Source organism: Lepidothrix coronata, unplaced genomic scaffold (genome assembly GCF_001604755.1).
Source record: "Lepidothrix coronata isolate B3197 unplaced genomic scaffold, Lepidothrix_coronata-1.0 Scaffold51, whole genome shotgun sequence".
Lineage (NCBI taxonomy): Eukaryota > Metazoa > Chordata > Aves > Passeriformes > Pipridae > Lepidothrix > Lepidothrix coronata.
Genome location: NW_016690231.1, coordinates 1,701,516 through 1,713,655, shown reverse-complemented (window position 1 = coordinate 1,713,655; position 12,140 = coordinate 1,701,516). Strand labels below are relative to the sequence as shown.

General features: G+C 44.9%; 1 protein-coding gene across 14 annotated transcripts in view; it reads left to right on the top strand.

Moving 5' to 3' along the window:
• Positions 1 to 12,140, top strand: part of FBRSL1 (fibrosin like 1) — a 510,214-nt gene that overhangs the window by 181,645 nt on the left and 316,429 nt on the right. The window lies entirely within an intron of this gene.

Sequence of the window (12,140 nt, the reverse complement as noted above, 5' to 3'; positions counted from 1 at the left end):
AGATACTGCTTTAGTTTCCTTTGCAGTCTTTCCGAATTCCCCTGTGGAAGCTGTTCCTCCCTCTCCCTGTGCTTGGGGCTCTCGGGGGGCTGTTCTCTGCCTGAGCTCCTGGTGCAGCCCTTGGCAGTGTGGTGGTGGGAGAGGGTGTGGACACAGCACATCTGTCTGCTGTGGACTGGGGAGCAACTCACCTCACACTGCAGGGCCTGCCTGGAGTGGGAAGAGTTTGGGTTGTGTTGGCTGTAGCTCGTGTTGAGCTGCTTGATTCCAGTCTCACATTCAAGTGTAATAAAACTTCCTTACTGAAATACCGGTTCTGTGACATTGCCTGGTGAATAGAAATGAACCAGTTGCCATCCCCCTTCAGGGGGGGGGGGGGGAGAAAATTTTAGCCTCTCTGTAATTAAGGTTTTACTCCAAAGGAATGAAATAGAAACCATACTTCCAAATCCGCTCTCAATTTGTGAATCACATTGGTATTGATCAAAAATTGTTGTGTGGTACAAAGCATCGAGCGGGGGTTTGGGATGATGAGTGTGGTGTCTGATCCTCTCAATACAAAAAATTGGTGTTAATGAAAACATTTCTGGAGCCTGTGGAGTTAAGATCACAAACGGGAACAAGAGTTCTGAGTCTCAGCTGTTCTAACATGCAGCAGATGGTTAACTTGCCTTCTAAATCTTTGCACAAATTGAGTGAATTCTCAGGACTGCCCGTGATCTTTCAACCCACTCCCAATTTTTTTTGCGCACCAGGAAAAGAATAATAATTTGCAAATCAGATCTAGGCTGTGGAAAAGGAAGGCTTTTGCAACAGTGAGAAAGCATGAGTCAGAAATAAGACCTCTTGCAGCATTTTGCCTACGGCAGGTTGGTTTGCTGGAAGCTGGGAATCCTGTCCTTGAGGCAGCAGTGAAGTGAACTGTTTAATGCCTGTTCTCTGATAGTCTCAGATGAAGTGCTGTATAGAAATGCTTAGTCTTGACATTCTTCAAATTATCCCAGCAACACTATGAGAAATAATGTTATTGTAAGTTATCCTCCCTTGTAATATCAGTACTAACTTCAGTTTCTCTGAAATTTTTTGTTCTCTAGTCTCTCACAGAATCTGAATTTTGTTTCAGCATTTCTCATGCATTTTCTTTTATTTCCTTCATGACGAATTCAATTTGCTGCAGCAAAATAATCTTAGTACTGAAATAATAGATATATTAAAGTATGAATTACCTTGGTGGCAATAAAGAACAGGTTTTTATTGCTTGCTTATCAAGGAGGGTTTGTGTTTATGAGTTCTCTGAGTAGTAAGTGCGTTACATTAGGACTAAATTTAACCTGGCTTGGTAAGAACAGCACACACAGGTAATCTGACAAGACAGGACAGATTTATGAACAATATGACAATGGCAACCATGCTTAAAAAAATAATAAATTGTACGTGCTGTAATTTTTTTTTCTTGGCAAAGAAGTTGTCAGTAGTATTGAAAAAAATAGATGAGCAGCAATTTTTAAAGATTTTAATGAAAAAAAAAACCCCAAACACACAACCAAACCAGCTAACAGCTAATCTAAAGGAAAGCTCTTCTAAATGGAGGGTATTCCTAGTCATGCAAGGAGGAGCTCAGGCTGCAGCACGGGAAGGAGGTGTGGTACCAGGAAGCTGAGGTGGCAGGATGCTCCTCAGGGCAGAGCTGTTATCCCATGCAGTGTTTTCAGCAGCCCCCAGATTTTTGGGCCTTGTTTACAAGGAGGAAATGAACCAAAAGAGCTTCACCTCGTGGCTCTCAGCAGTTTACCTCAATTCAGTGTAATAAAGTGAGCTGGGAAAGGCTCCTTATCTGAAAGGAATATCACACATATAGATTCATAGTCTGCTGCAATTTGGAGTCATTGCCATCTGTGGTAGGCTGTGAGAATTGTGAGCAGCAGTGGCCAAATTGCATTTTGGGCTTAGCAAAGCCCTGGAGAAGGGTGTGTGTTGGCAACATGGCAGCAGAATCGTGGGAAGATGTCTTTTCAGCTTGTAAGAAAAATATTGTGCTGATTGCTTTTGGTGATGGCACAGAGAGAAGTGAGTTTGATGCTCTCAAAACCTTGTGAATATCATTGCAGCAATTTGAATAATACTGATTAAAATCTGTCTCGAGTACAAATGAATGTCTCTTGTTCCACACTGTACAAGTCAGCAAAATCAAGTGTTGTCAGGAACAGATTATAGACCCCAAATGTTTTATTCTTAGATCTTGTAAAAAGTAAAGGAAAAGAACAGGCCACTTTACAGGGTAATTCCATTTTTCAGGTTAATTTACATCAGATGAGGTAGATCTAGACCTAACATTTTTAGACAGCTCCTGATGAGAGGCAGGCATAAGGGAATGCCAGTTGTGTTCTGTTTTGTTACGCCGTGTTTGTTTTCATCTGTTAATTGGGATAACCAAAGCAGCAGCAGCAGCAGCAGCAGTGGTCTCCACGTGACTCCAGTGGCTGTGCAGACATCCCTGCCAGCCCCTGGCAGAGGTGCTGCCTCACTCCTGGTGCCTCTCGACCTCGGTGTTGTGGCTGCAGAGCTGGGGCAGGGACGGGCAGTACCCGCTGCCACGCTGGGCATTGATCTGTGCAGGGCAGTGGCACCTCTGGGGGGGGCCCCTGATGGCAAAAGCTGGGGCAATGCATTGTTTGTCCAGCTCAGCACAACTTCTGATTGGGATCATTCCCATGTGCCTTGCTCCAAAGGTAGGCTTTTGCTTTCAAGGGCAGACAAGGAGGAAGCAAATCTTACAAAGCCTGAGCAACGTGGCTTTAATTGAAGTTGTACATCTTGATGGAGCAGAGGTAAAAAGGAGGAGACCATATGGTGTAACCTTTATTTTTGTTAAGGTCCCTGATAAGCCATTGATTTGATAAGAAATACTGCTCCATTGGCTGAGCTCACAGGGTGCAGTTGTTCTCTGATAAGCATGTGTTTACTGTCTGCCATAAATGCCTGAAGTGACAGTTTATGGTGGGTTGGATTGGATATTCTAAATGCTGAGTGGATGGATCATAACTGTGCTTTCACAGGTGAGTCTGCTGTGCCCTCCTGTTGGTTGAAGGAACTGTAATGTCCATTTGTTCTTGGAGCAGAGCAGTTGCACCCAGGGTAATGCACAATCCGTGCAAACATTGTATAATAGAAAGCCCTTTGAATACAACATCCAACCCAAATAACCTCTCAAAAAAGCCAGGAAGGAGAAACACAAAGCTAATGCATATTTTAATACACAGAGATAATGCATATTTTAATTCAAACTGCATGCCTTTTAGAACTAGGTGGTTGCTTTCTTCCTTCATGTTACACACTCATGCTGTCTGGATCTTGATGTCACCTCCTTTAGAGCAATATTCATACACATCAAGATTTTCATACCCAGTAAATCAGTTAACAACTGGTAGGTTTCCATGGTGCCAGAGACCCGGTGCTGTTCCAACAGGAGGTATTCAGGGATAAAAAAATTATTAGTCTTCAGACTCTTAAGGGAAATAACTCATCTCTCTTTGGGCGAGCAGAGGCTACCATGGTGTATTTATAGTTCTGTTCCTACTTGTGCTGGGTAATTTTTCTGAAAGTCAGGATATATTTTTTCTGATTAAAATCCGAAGACACTCTATTAATTTCTATAACCACATTTAAGTCTTGTAATTTAAACAAATTAGTTTGCATTTCTCATGTCAGACACTGATTTATAGAGGAAAATGGGAGTTTGCATTTGTTTTGTCTCTTGATTCATGAACTTTTGATTGAAGAAAGATTTTGAAATAGGGTGTAAAGGAATTTTCCATCTTTAGTGAAGGGATTTCTTGGGTTTTGCAGTATCTGGTTGGGTTTTTTGGTGGTTTCTTTCCCCCCCCTTGTGTGCATATGCCAAGAAATCTTGAATTCCCTTTCCTGCTTTGGAAAGTTCAACCTGAGGGAATTGAGCAGGGCTGAGGGCTCTGGCTGCCCTTTCTGATGCACTTGCAGGTGCTGGGTGTGCCCGGGGCGGTTGCACAAGAGCTGTGCTTGGCTCCCAGGCCTCACAGGAGCTGTGGAAATCCATGGGGATCACTCCTTTGCTTCTAAAGCTGCTCTGCCCTGTCCTGTGTACATAAATGTTATGTGATACAGGAAAGTTGCTGCTCGGCTTTGGAGACATAGGAATGTCTTAGCAGTTTAATAGTCAGTTTTCTGCTCCAGCATAAGGAGAGAAATAATTAGGAATTGTGTCAAGGCGGTGTCTGGTGTCCAGAGGAAATTGCATCAGATGGCCTGATGCTTCTGTCCACTTGAGGTGGCTGGTTTTGGTTTGGTTTTGTGTGTCACTTGCCAGCTACATTTAGCATGAATAAGTGTTTTCAGATGTCCCATAAATCAAAGCCTGGCCTGCTGTAAAAAGCCTGTTGCAAGAAAAAACATAGAAAAAGATGCTGGATTTTCTGGCCAGCGAATGATTCTGGAAGATGAGACACTGAGCTAATCCTGCCTTGTGACATGTGGGTGAGATGTTCTAGGTGAAAATCCCCCAGGGCTACAGAGAATGGATTTCTGTTGTGTTACACCAGGGCTGGGGCTGATCCTGCCTGGGGTTTGCTGCCTCTGAGTTCCCTCCTCTCCCACACAGCAGCTTGTGACAGATGGAGCCACTGCTTTGAACGATGGACCTTTGTCAAGCCCGGGCAAAATGGCCACTTGAATTCAGGGGGGAAATAATGATCCTTTTGATGAAGCAAGCCTGCAGTGGTGGACGGGCTGTGCAGCCAAAGGCAGAGCTCAAAGGGCACCTGCCCGTGACACCGGCGATGGCAGGAAGTGTTGCCTGCCTGCCAGGGAGAAAAATCGGCCCGTGTTTGGAAAGAACAGAGGAAGAGAGATTAGAGGTTAAACTGGAAAGGGTGTTAAAAATATTCTCGGTGTATGACGGCTGTAGCAGTGGATTTAAATTGCTGAAATTACCTTGTCAGGATGCCTTATCAGCTGCTGTTCTAGTGATTGTTTGGTTTAGATAAGAACTGGAGTGCGATAAAACCTTGATAACAGTTTAGAGATTACAGTTCTTTTGAAACCGCTGGCACTTGCTGGGGGCTCTGAGCTGTGAGAGCTGCGGTTGGATTTATTCCACTACTTTTTTTTCTTTTTTTTCCCCCACTCCGCCCCCCTTCTCTCCTTTTGTTTCGTGTTTTTGTTTAAGTGCTTTAAGCTCTTGTTTTAGATGCTCGTTATTTTGAGCGCTCTTTGGAAGCAGTGCATGTGCTGGAGGAGGGACCTGCTGAGGAGTGGAGGTGAATGCTGAGGGAAGAACATCAGCCAGGTACTGCTGCACCTCTTGCCATCTGAGCTGTACACAGCTGCAGAATCCATGAGGATACAGAAGGCTGGGTCGTTCAGCACACTTGGGAGCTTTCTCCTGGTACCTCCCAAAAGTTCCTGTAGTAATCCATTGGTTTACAGCAGTTCATTTATTGGGGATGTAAAATACCAGCCTGGTGTTCGTGGCAGTACATTTGTGTTGCTTTTTACTATTTTCCACTGTGTTATCTTTTTGGGGTTGTGATCTTATAAGGATTTTTTTTAATAGAGGCTGGTAACAAGCCTCTGGCTGAACTCATCCCATGTCTGCATGTCATGAATGGGAGAAACGGTGACGGAAACCAGTGTGGTGGGTTTCTTCAAACCTGTTTCTTCTAGTGGGCTTGAATTTGTCTTTGCATTCTGTTGTGGTTTGTGTAGCTCGGTGGGTTTTGGTTGTTCTCCCTTTGGCAGCAAATGCAGTGTATCCCCTGTTCCATGGGGCAGCTGATAACACACTGAGGCTGCTCCAGTTGGCTCAGGCACAGCGTGTTCCACAAAGTCCACAACAAAACTTTGGACCACATGAGTTTGACTATCTGGGGATATGTAAATAATTGCAACACAAAGTACCAGGGGGAAACTGTACTCTGGAATAACCAGACTTTGCTTCATCGTTGGTTTTGGTTTTTTGTTGTTTTTCCTTTGTTTTTAAACTGAAATGTTTTGTATTTTTCCTGTAATATGGGAGGAACCTTTTTGGCAGTTGACTCACTGAATGTACGCCCATGTATGCTTGCAACTGCTGAAAGATGTCATCTAAAAGCACCAGTAAGAGAAATTTAAGTGATTATAGCTCTGTATATTAGTTATATCTCAAAACATCAGTTTTAAAAGATCACTTTTTTCTTTATATGTGGATGAGAGCATATGCATGACAGGTTGTTAATGGAGCAGAATTTGTGTTGAGTTCTGGTTCCTGTCTGAGAACAGATTAGTTATTGAGACTGTGGAGGTTGGTTTTATGATGTGATGGTAGTTTGTTGGGTTTTGTGTTACTTAGGTACCAATAGTGGACACATTTGGAGAGGCACAGTGGAAATCATCTCTAGCCCAAAGTAGGGCAATCAAAGTTGGAAGAAAAAAAAAGATCAGACTCTATTTTTAGAAATACTGGACTGAGCTGTTGGGTGACCACTGGATTTTCTTAGGGTTGTACAGAAGGCCTGTGAAAGAGTAATTAAGCAAAAGATGAACCACAGCAGAAATACAACTCCAAACTATTTGAGTTACCAAATCTAATCAAATAATAAGAATGAACAAATAAGCTACCCAGCAACCGAGATACTTAATGAGTACTGATTGAGAGTCTTCTTAATTGTGTTCAGGCATTCATGGGCTGTATTTTCAAGTCTGTGTTTATGACTTGAGACTGTACACTCTGTTTTTTCCTCTTAATGAAAGCTCAACATTTCTTTTGTTCCAGCAAATTTCAGAACGTAGAGGATGATGCCAAATTATCACAAGCCTCGCAACAAAACAAAGAGCTGGCAGCATTGCCTTCCTGGGGGAAACTGGAAACATCCCAGGCTCGCTCCAGCCGTGCTCTAATTTGAGGTTTAACGCTCTGTTGATATCAGCCCACAGCTGCATCACTGCAGTGGATGTGGGCAGGGGCTGGGCAGAGCAAGGAGTCTCTGGCCTCGGCATTGGATGGGCATGGGCAGAGCCGGGAGCTTGAGGAGAACTTGCCCAGGGAAGGTGGGGTGGCTTTTGCCACCCAGGTCAGAGTGTGTGTGAGCATTGCCAGCATTGCCAAGGAAGCCTAACGTGAGCTGGCTGCTGGCACTTTGATCTGTGGTGGGGTGACTGACAGCTGGGTAATCGTCCATCAGGAGGTTGCAGGCAGTGGCTTGGGTGAAAGTAGTCCCTGTGGGTGCCTTCCCTTCGAGATGCACAGTTTCACACAGCTCCTGTGGGTACAGTCTCACCGATTCCTGTGCGAGAAGGAGGTATCAAAGCCGTGGGGAGGCATTTCAAAGTGTTCTTTGCAAAACCCAGAGGTTTTGCTTTTTACCTTTAAAGTTTCATTTTGAATCTCAGCTCCATTTCAGGTGATGCTAAAAGTGAAACTCAGCCAGCTCTTCTGGGCTGGAACAGTTGCCAGGGAAGGTCTCACACCTCTCACATGGCTTGCACTCAAAGCAGTGGGATAAGGAAGGAGATGACAGATCATTCTTCTGGTTCTTAAGGAGTGTCTTATAGAGAGTTGCAGTTCTGCAGCCACAAGACCCAGACATTCCTGCTCTATCCCACTGTTACTGTCTGGATGCTTCGACCAGGACTTCTTACAGGAGATACCAATTTACCATTTCCTTCATTACCTTCTGCTTTGGCAATTAGGGGGTAAACTCTGCAGTACCTCTTGTGATTTGGTGCTAATAGTGACAGGGCAGTGGTGTCCCTTCCTCTAGAGCCTGACTTCGAGCTGTTATTATTATACTATTCTAGAAACTATTTGTATCTCCTATATGGAAGTATTTTTATTGCTGTTCTCTGCCACCAAAAATGCAGTAATGAAGTTACACAAGGGTTTTAATACCAGGCTCAGTTGTTCCTGTGGGCCCTGGCACCTCATCTCTCCAAAGGAACAGGTGTTGACAGAACTGCATCCCCTCAGTTTGCTCATCTTCCTCTGTGTGTGTGTGTGTGGGGGAAATAGAGCATATATATGAAGACTAACTAGTGAAACCACAGTGCTGTTACGAAATGCATAGAGGCTCAGAAGTTAGGCCTCTACACATCTGGTTTGTGACCTGCTGGTCACCTTTCTCATGTCTCTTAAGACATGAACAGTCTTACAGTAAAAACTAAATGCAATTACAGTGCCCAGAACAGCTTCAAAGTGGCCTGGCTAATTTTGGGTTTGAGTTTGACCCCAGAAGCAGGTCGGTTGCATGGGATGGCAGGCTTACATCTTGAAGATTATGACTAAACCACACCAATTTATTTAGCTACAGTGAAGAATTTGAATTATTTAGGGTTGGGTTTTTTTTTTCCTTATAACCTCTCAAGAAAGGCAAACTTTAAGCTACCACACACAGCTGGTGTTTCTAATAAGACACAGATGTGTTTTGGGATCTCTTCCCATCTCCTGCAACATTTAAATGTAGATAAATAGAACTTAATCAGCTATAAATAACAGCATGTCATGCCTGTGGATCAGTAACCTTCTCTGGGACTCCCATAGGACTAGGGTTAAGCTTAATTACTTCAGTCTACTGCAAACAACAGAATAATCAGTTGTTGGATATTGCATGGGGGAAGGTGGAGGGAGCATAAAGAAGCAACTACCCATCCATGGCCAGGGACGTGATGCCCTGGTTCTCAGTGTAGGATAATTGTAATGCTTCAAGACCGGGGGGATTCTTTTATTCCCTGTTTTGGTTTCAGTGCACAGGAGGCTTAGTGTCAGTACTACATCTGTGAGTGTTGTTTTGAAAACAAACAAACTCAGGAGGTGCCTATGAACTCTTTCTTCCGCCCCTTAGGGATATTTTCCTCCCCTCAGGGATAACTGCTCAGATTTGCTGTAGTTAAAAAGGTGGTGATTGTGTCTCTTCAGCTCTGCTGTAGATGAAGGCAAGTTATTGCTCTGTGGCCATTGCATATTGCTAATTTTCATATGTTAATACAGAGGTGACCTGCCAGTTTGAACAAAACATCCTTTGCTCTTTGCTCAACACACAGCCTTGTTTCCCCACTTAGCAGGGATCATCAGCATCACTCTTCCAAATGGCAGGCTGTGACAAGGGAAACTGATGTCCCAAACTGCTCATTGTTGCCATTTGTATTGGTATTTTTGGCTAATTATCGCTTCTCTCAAGAGCACTGGTGAAAAGACAGTTCCTAGATGTTTTTCCCTGTTAGCTTCTGCTCTTGGGTGATGGTTAGCAAAAATGGAGTGTGTTATTTTGCAACCTTTTCCCAGCTACAGTAAGTTTGAGCTATAGATTTGGGTTTTTTACAGCAGATTTGATTTACAGGAGAGCTGTCCCCACCCCACATATCTGCTCTCCAGTACCACAAGTGTTGGGCAGGCAGAGCCTGGGGTGGTTCAGCCGGGAGCTCAGGGCAGTGCTTACAGCTCTCCTGAACAAAAGGGTCTCACAAGGGGCTGTCTGGAGGAAAAACAGCAGTGCCTGGCATTCGGGGTGTGATTTGTGGTGTAGATTATGTGCAGTTCAGCTGTGGGGAGTCCGGGCTGGGCTTGGCCCAAAGCTTCGTGGGTCTGTGTCTGCTGCTGTCCCTGCACCGCTTCTCAAAGCCAGAGCATCTGCTGGGTGTACAATTAACAAGCATTGCCTCTTTGCCTTTTTCTCTCGTGTCCCTGGAAGCTGCATTTCCTTTATGAAAACGTAATCCAAGTGTTCCTGAGGGGGAGAGCCATGGCAGGGGGCTGAGGCCGTGGTGCTGGGGCAGCGCTGGCGGCAGAGCCAGCCCGAGGCAGCCCCGCCGCCCCTTCCCAGACCCCACTGGTTTGGTTTCCCCCGCTGTGGGCCAGGCTCGGGAAGACAGGGGAATATTTATTTATAAGCTGTCTGTACAGATGTTTTCGTTGTGGTTTGCGGTGCATTGGTGCCACTTAGTGGGAGGAGAATTGAATTGACAGCTTTAACGGTGCAGGGGAAAACAAGATGGGTTTCGTGTTCCAGCCCCCCTCCACCTCCCAGCAGTATTTCTGCAGTTTAAAGACAAATCCAGATCTGCTGCTAGCCACCGAGCTGCAGTGGGTTCTGGAGTTGGCTGTTGGCAGAGTAGTGCTGGCAGGCTGGGCATGCACTGACCCTCATCCCAACAGGAAAGCTGCATGGAAAGCCCTGTTGAATATTAGGCTAAATAGGCTGGCTTTGCTGATAGAAAAAGCTAATCCAGCCATGCCTTGTGTTTAGCAGGTTTTGGCAGGCTTAAAAATCATCCTCTCTCTGTTAGGATTTCCGTTATTTTAGGTGTAATGGGAAGGATGATGGATCAGGATGGTGTTAGCTCTGATCCAGTTTTGGAGGAGCCAATCAATACAGAATGTTAACAGTGTTTATTCAAAATCATTTAACTAGATTTTCTATTGATTTCCCTACAGGAAGGCCTGTGGGGAAAAAAGAAAATCCTGTGCTGTGATATTCATAAGCAACCCATTCTGCTCCCCCATGTAAATAGTTAATGTGAAGTGATGGTACCTGGGAAGAGGCTTGGGTGTGTGCTGTTTGCAGATATAGACGTGGCCATCAGCCACACACCTCCCCACCAGCCTGAGTGTCATGGTGAGGGTGCAGATGTTGCACTCAGAAGGCTTTGCAGCATCCTCTGCTGTGTGTGAGGCTGTGCTATTGTGGGAAGGTTCTTCCTTGTCAAGATGCTCAAGAGCATCTCGTGTTGGATTGGTATCTCTGTATTAGAACAGAACCTTGTGTAGGACAGGACAGCTTAGGCTGGTTTTACCTTGAGTTGAATCAAATTACTGAATTGCTTTTTTGTTGTTTGCACATGGGCTCTTAGCTCATTGAGTTGTTTCTCTGTGCTCCTCTCTGGACACACAGCATGAGGTGCCCCAGGGCTCCAGGGACTCTGAGCCTGGTTTTGCAACTCCTCTAAGTGGGGAACTGCTGCTAATTTTAGTGAAATTTCTGGGCATGGAACAAGTTACACTTTCAGTCCTTAAGAAAACACACTGTGACCAAGGATTGGGTTTAGTGGCTTAATCACAGCAGCTTTCATCTTAGCTGGTCCCATTACCCTGGGCAGGAAAAGCAACACTTTGAGAGGTTGGCAGATCCCACCTACTGAGATGTTTCCCTGAGCCCTCGATGGCTCCCTTTGTGTGCTGCGGTGCTCTTGGCTCCAGTGGGAGGGAGACTGAAGTGGCTGTGGGTGCATGTCCCGGTGTCACCTCTCCCTGGCTCTGCCCCCAGCCCTACCTGTGGCCCATGCCAAGCTGGCAGTTCCCAGGGGATGCTCCTGGGGCACAAATTCTTGGATCTTCTGCCTCATTTGGAGCCCGTTTGTGCCTCTCTTGCGCTCTCACCAGAGGGCACTGCACAACGTGTCGCAGCCTAATAAATAACCTCTTAACCTGCTTAGCTGCTTTATGCTCAGTGGCATGTTTTACAACGTTACCTGGAGTCCTTGAATGCTGGTTCCCATGGCAACCTGATATAGCAGTTTTATTCTTTATTACTATCACTGTTTTATTGCTGCCTTGTTCAAATGTGCTGTCATTTTTATTTTGCCTTGGTGTGTGTGTGCGTGCGAGCCACAAATCTGTTTCTCAAAATTATATTATTAAACCATTTAGTGAATTTAGAAAAAGGGTGATGATCTGTCACTGTCGATTTAATATTAAATGGAGAAGCACACCATAAATGGAAACAAGCTAGAAAGAAAAATAAACCAGCAACCCAAATATTGATACAGACAGCTTAGGATGTTTGATGGCGGTGCAAATAGTTGGGTAAAAGCAAATTAATAGGAGAGATACAGCTGCTGTAAGGGAACACTGTAGTGTTAATTTCTGTGAGAGGGCATACCAACAGTGACCAGATGTCCTTAGGAGCAGGATTTGGCCAAGGATTGTCATGGGAGCAAGGACCTGAATTGTTCTAAGATGAAGCTTGAAGCATTTACAGAAGAAGCTGTATGGCCAATAGGGTAAACAGCCAGAAATTAAGCTGGTAATGTGGATCAAGCCGTGGATAACTCATTGTTTGCACCACACTTATGCTCTGTTAATCCTGTGTCTGACGTGTCCAGATTCTCTGCAAGAGCCAAGGCAGATTTCTTCTTGG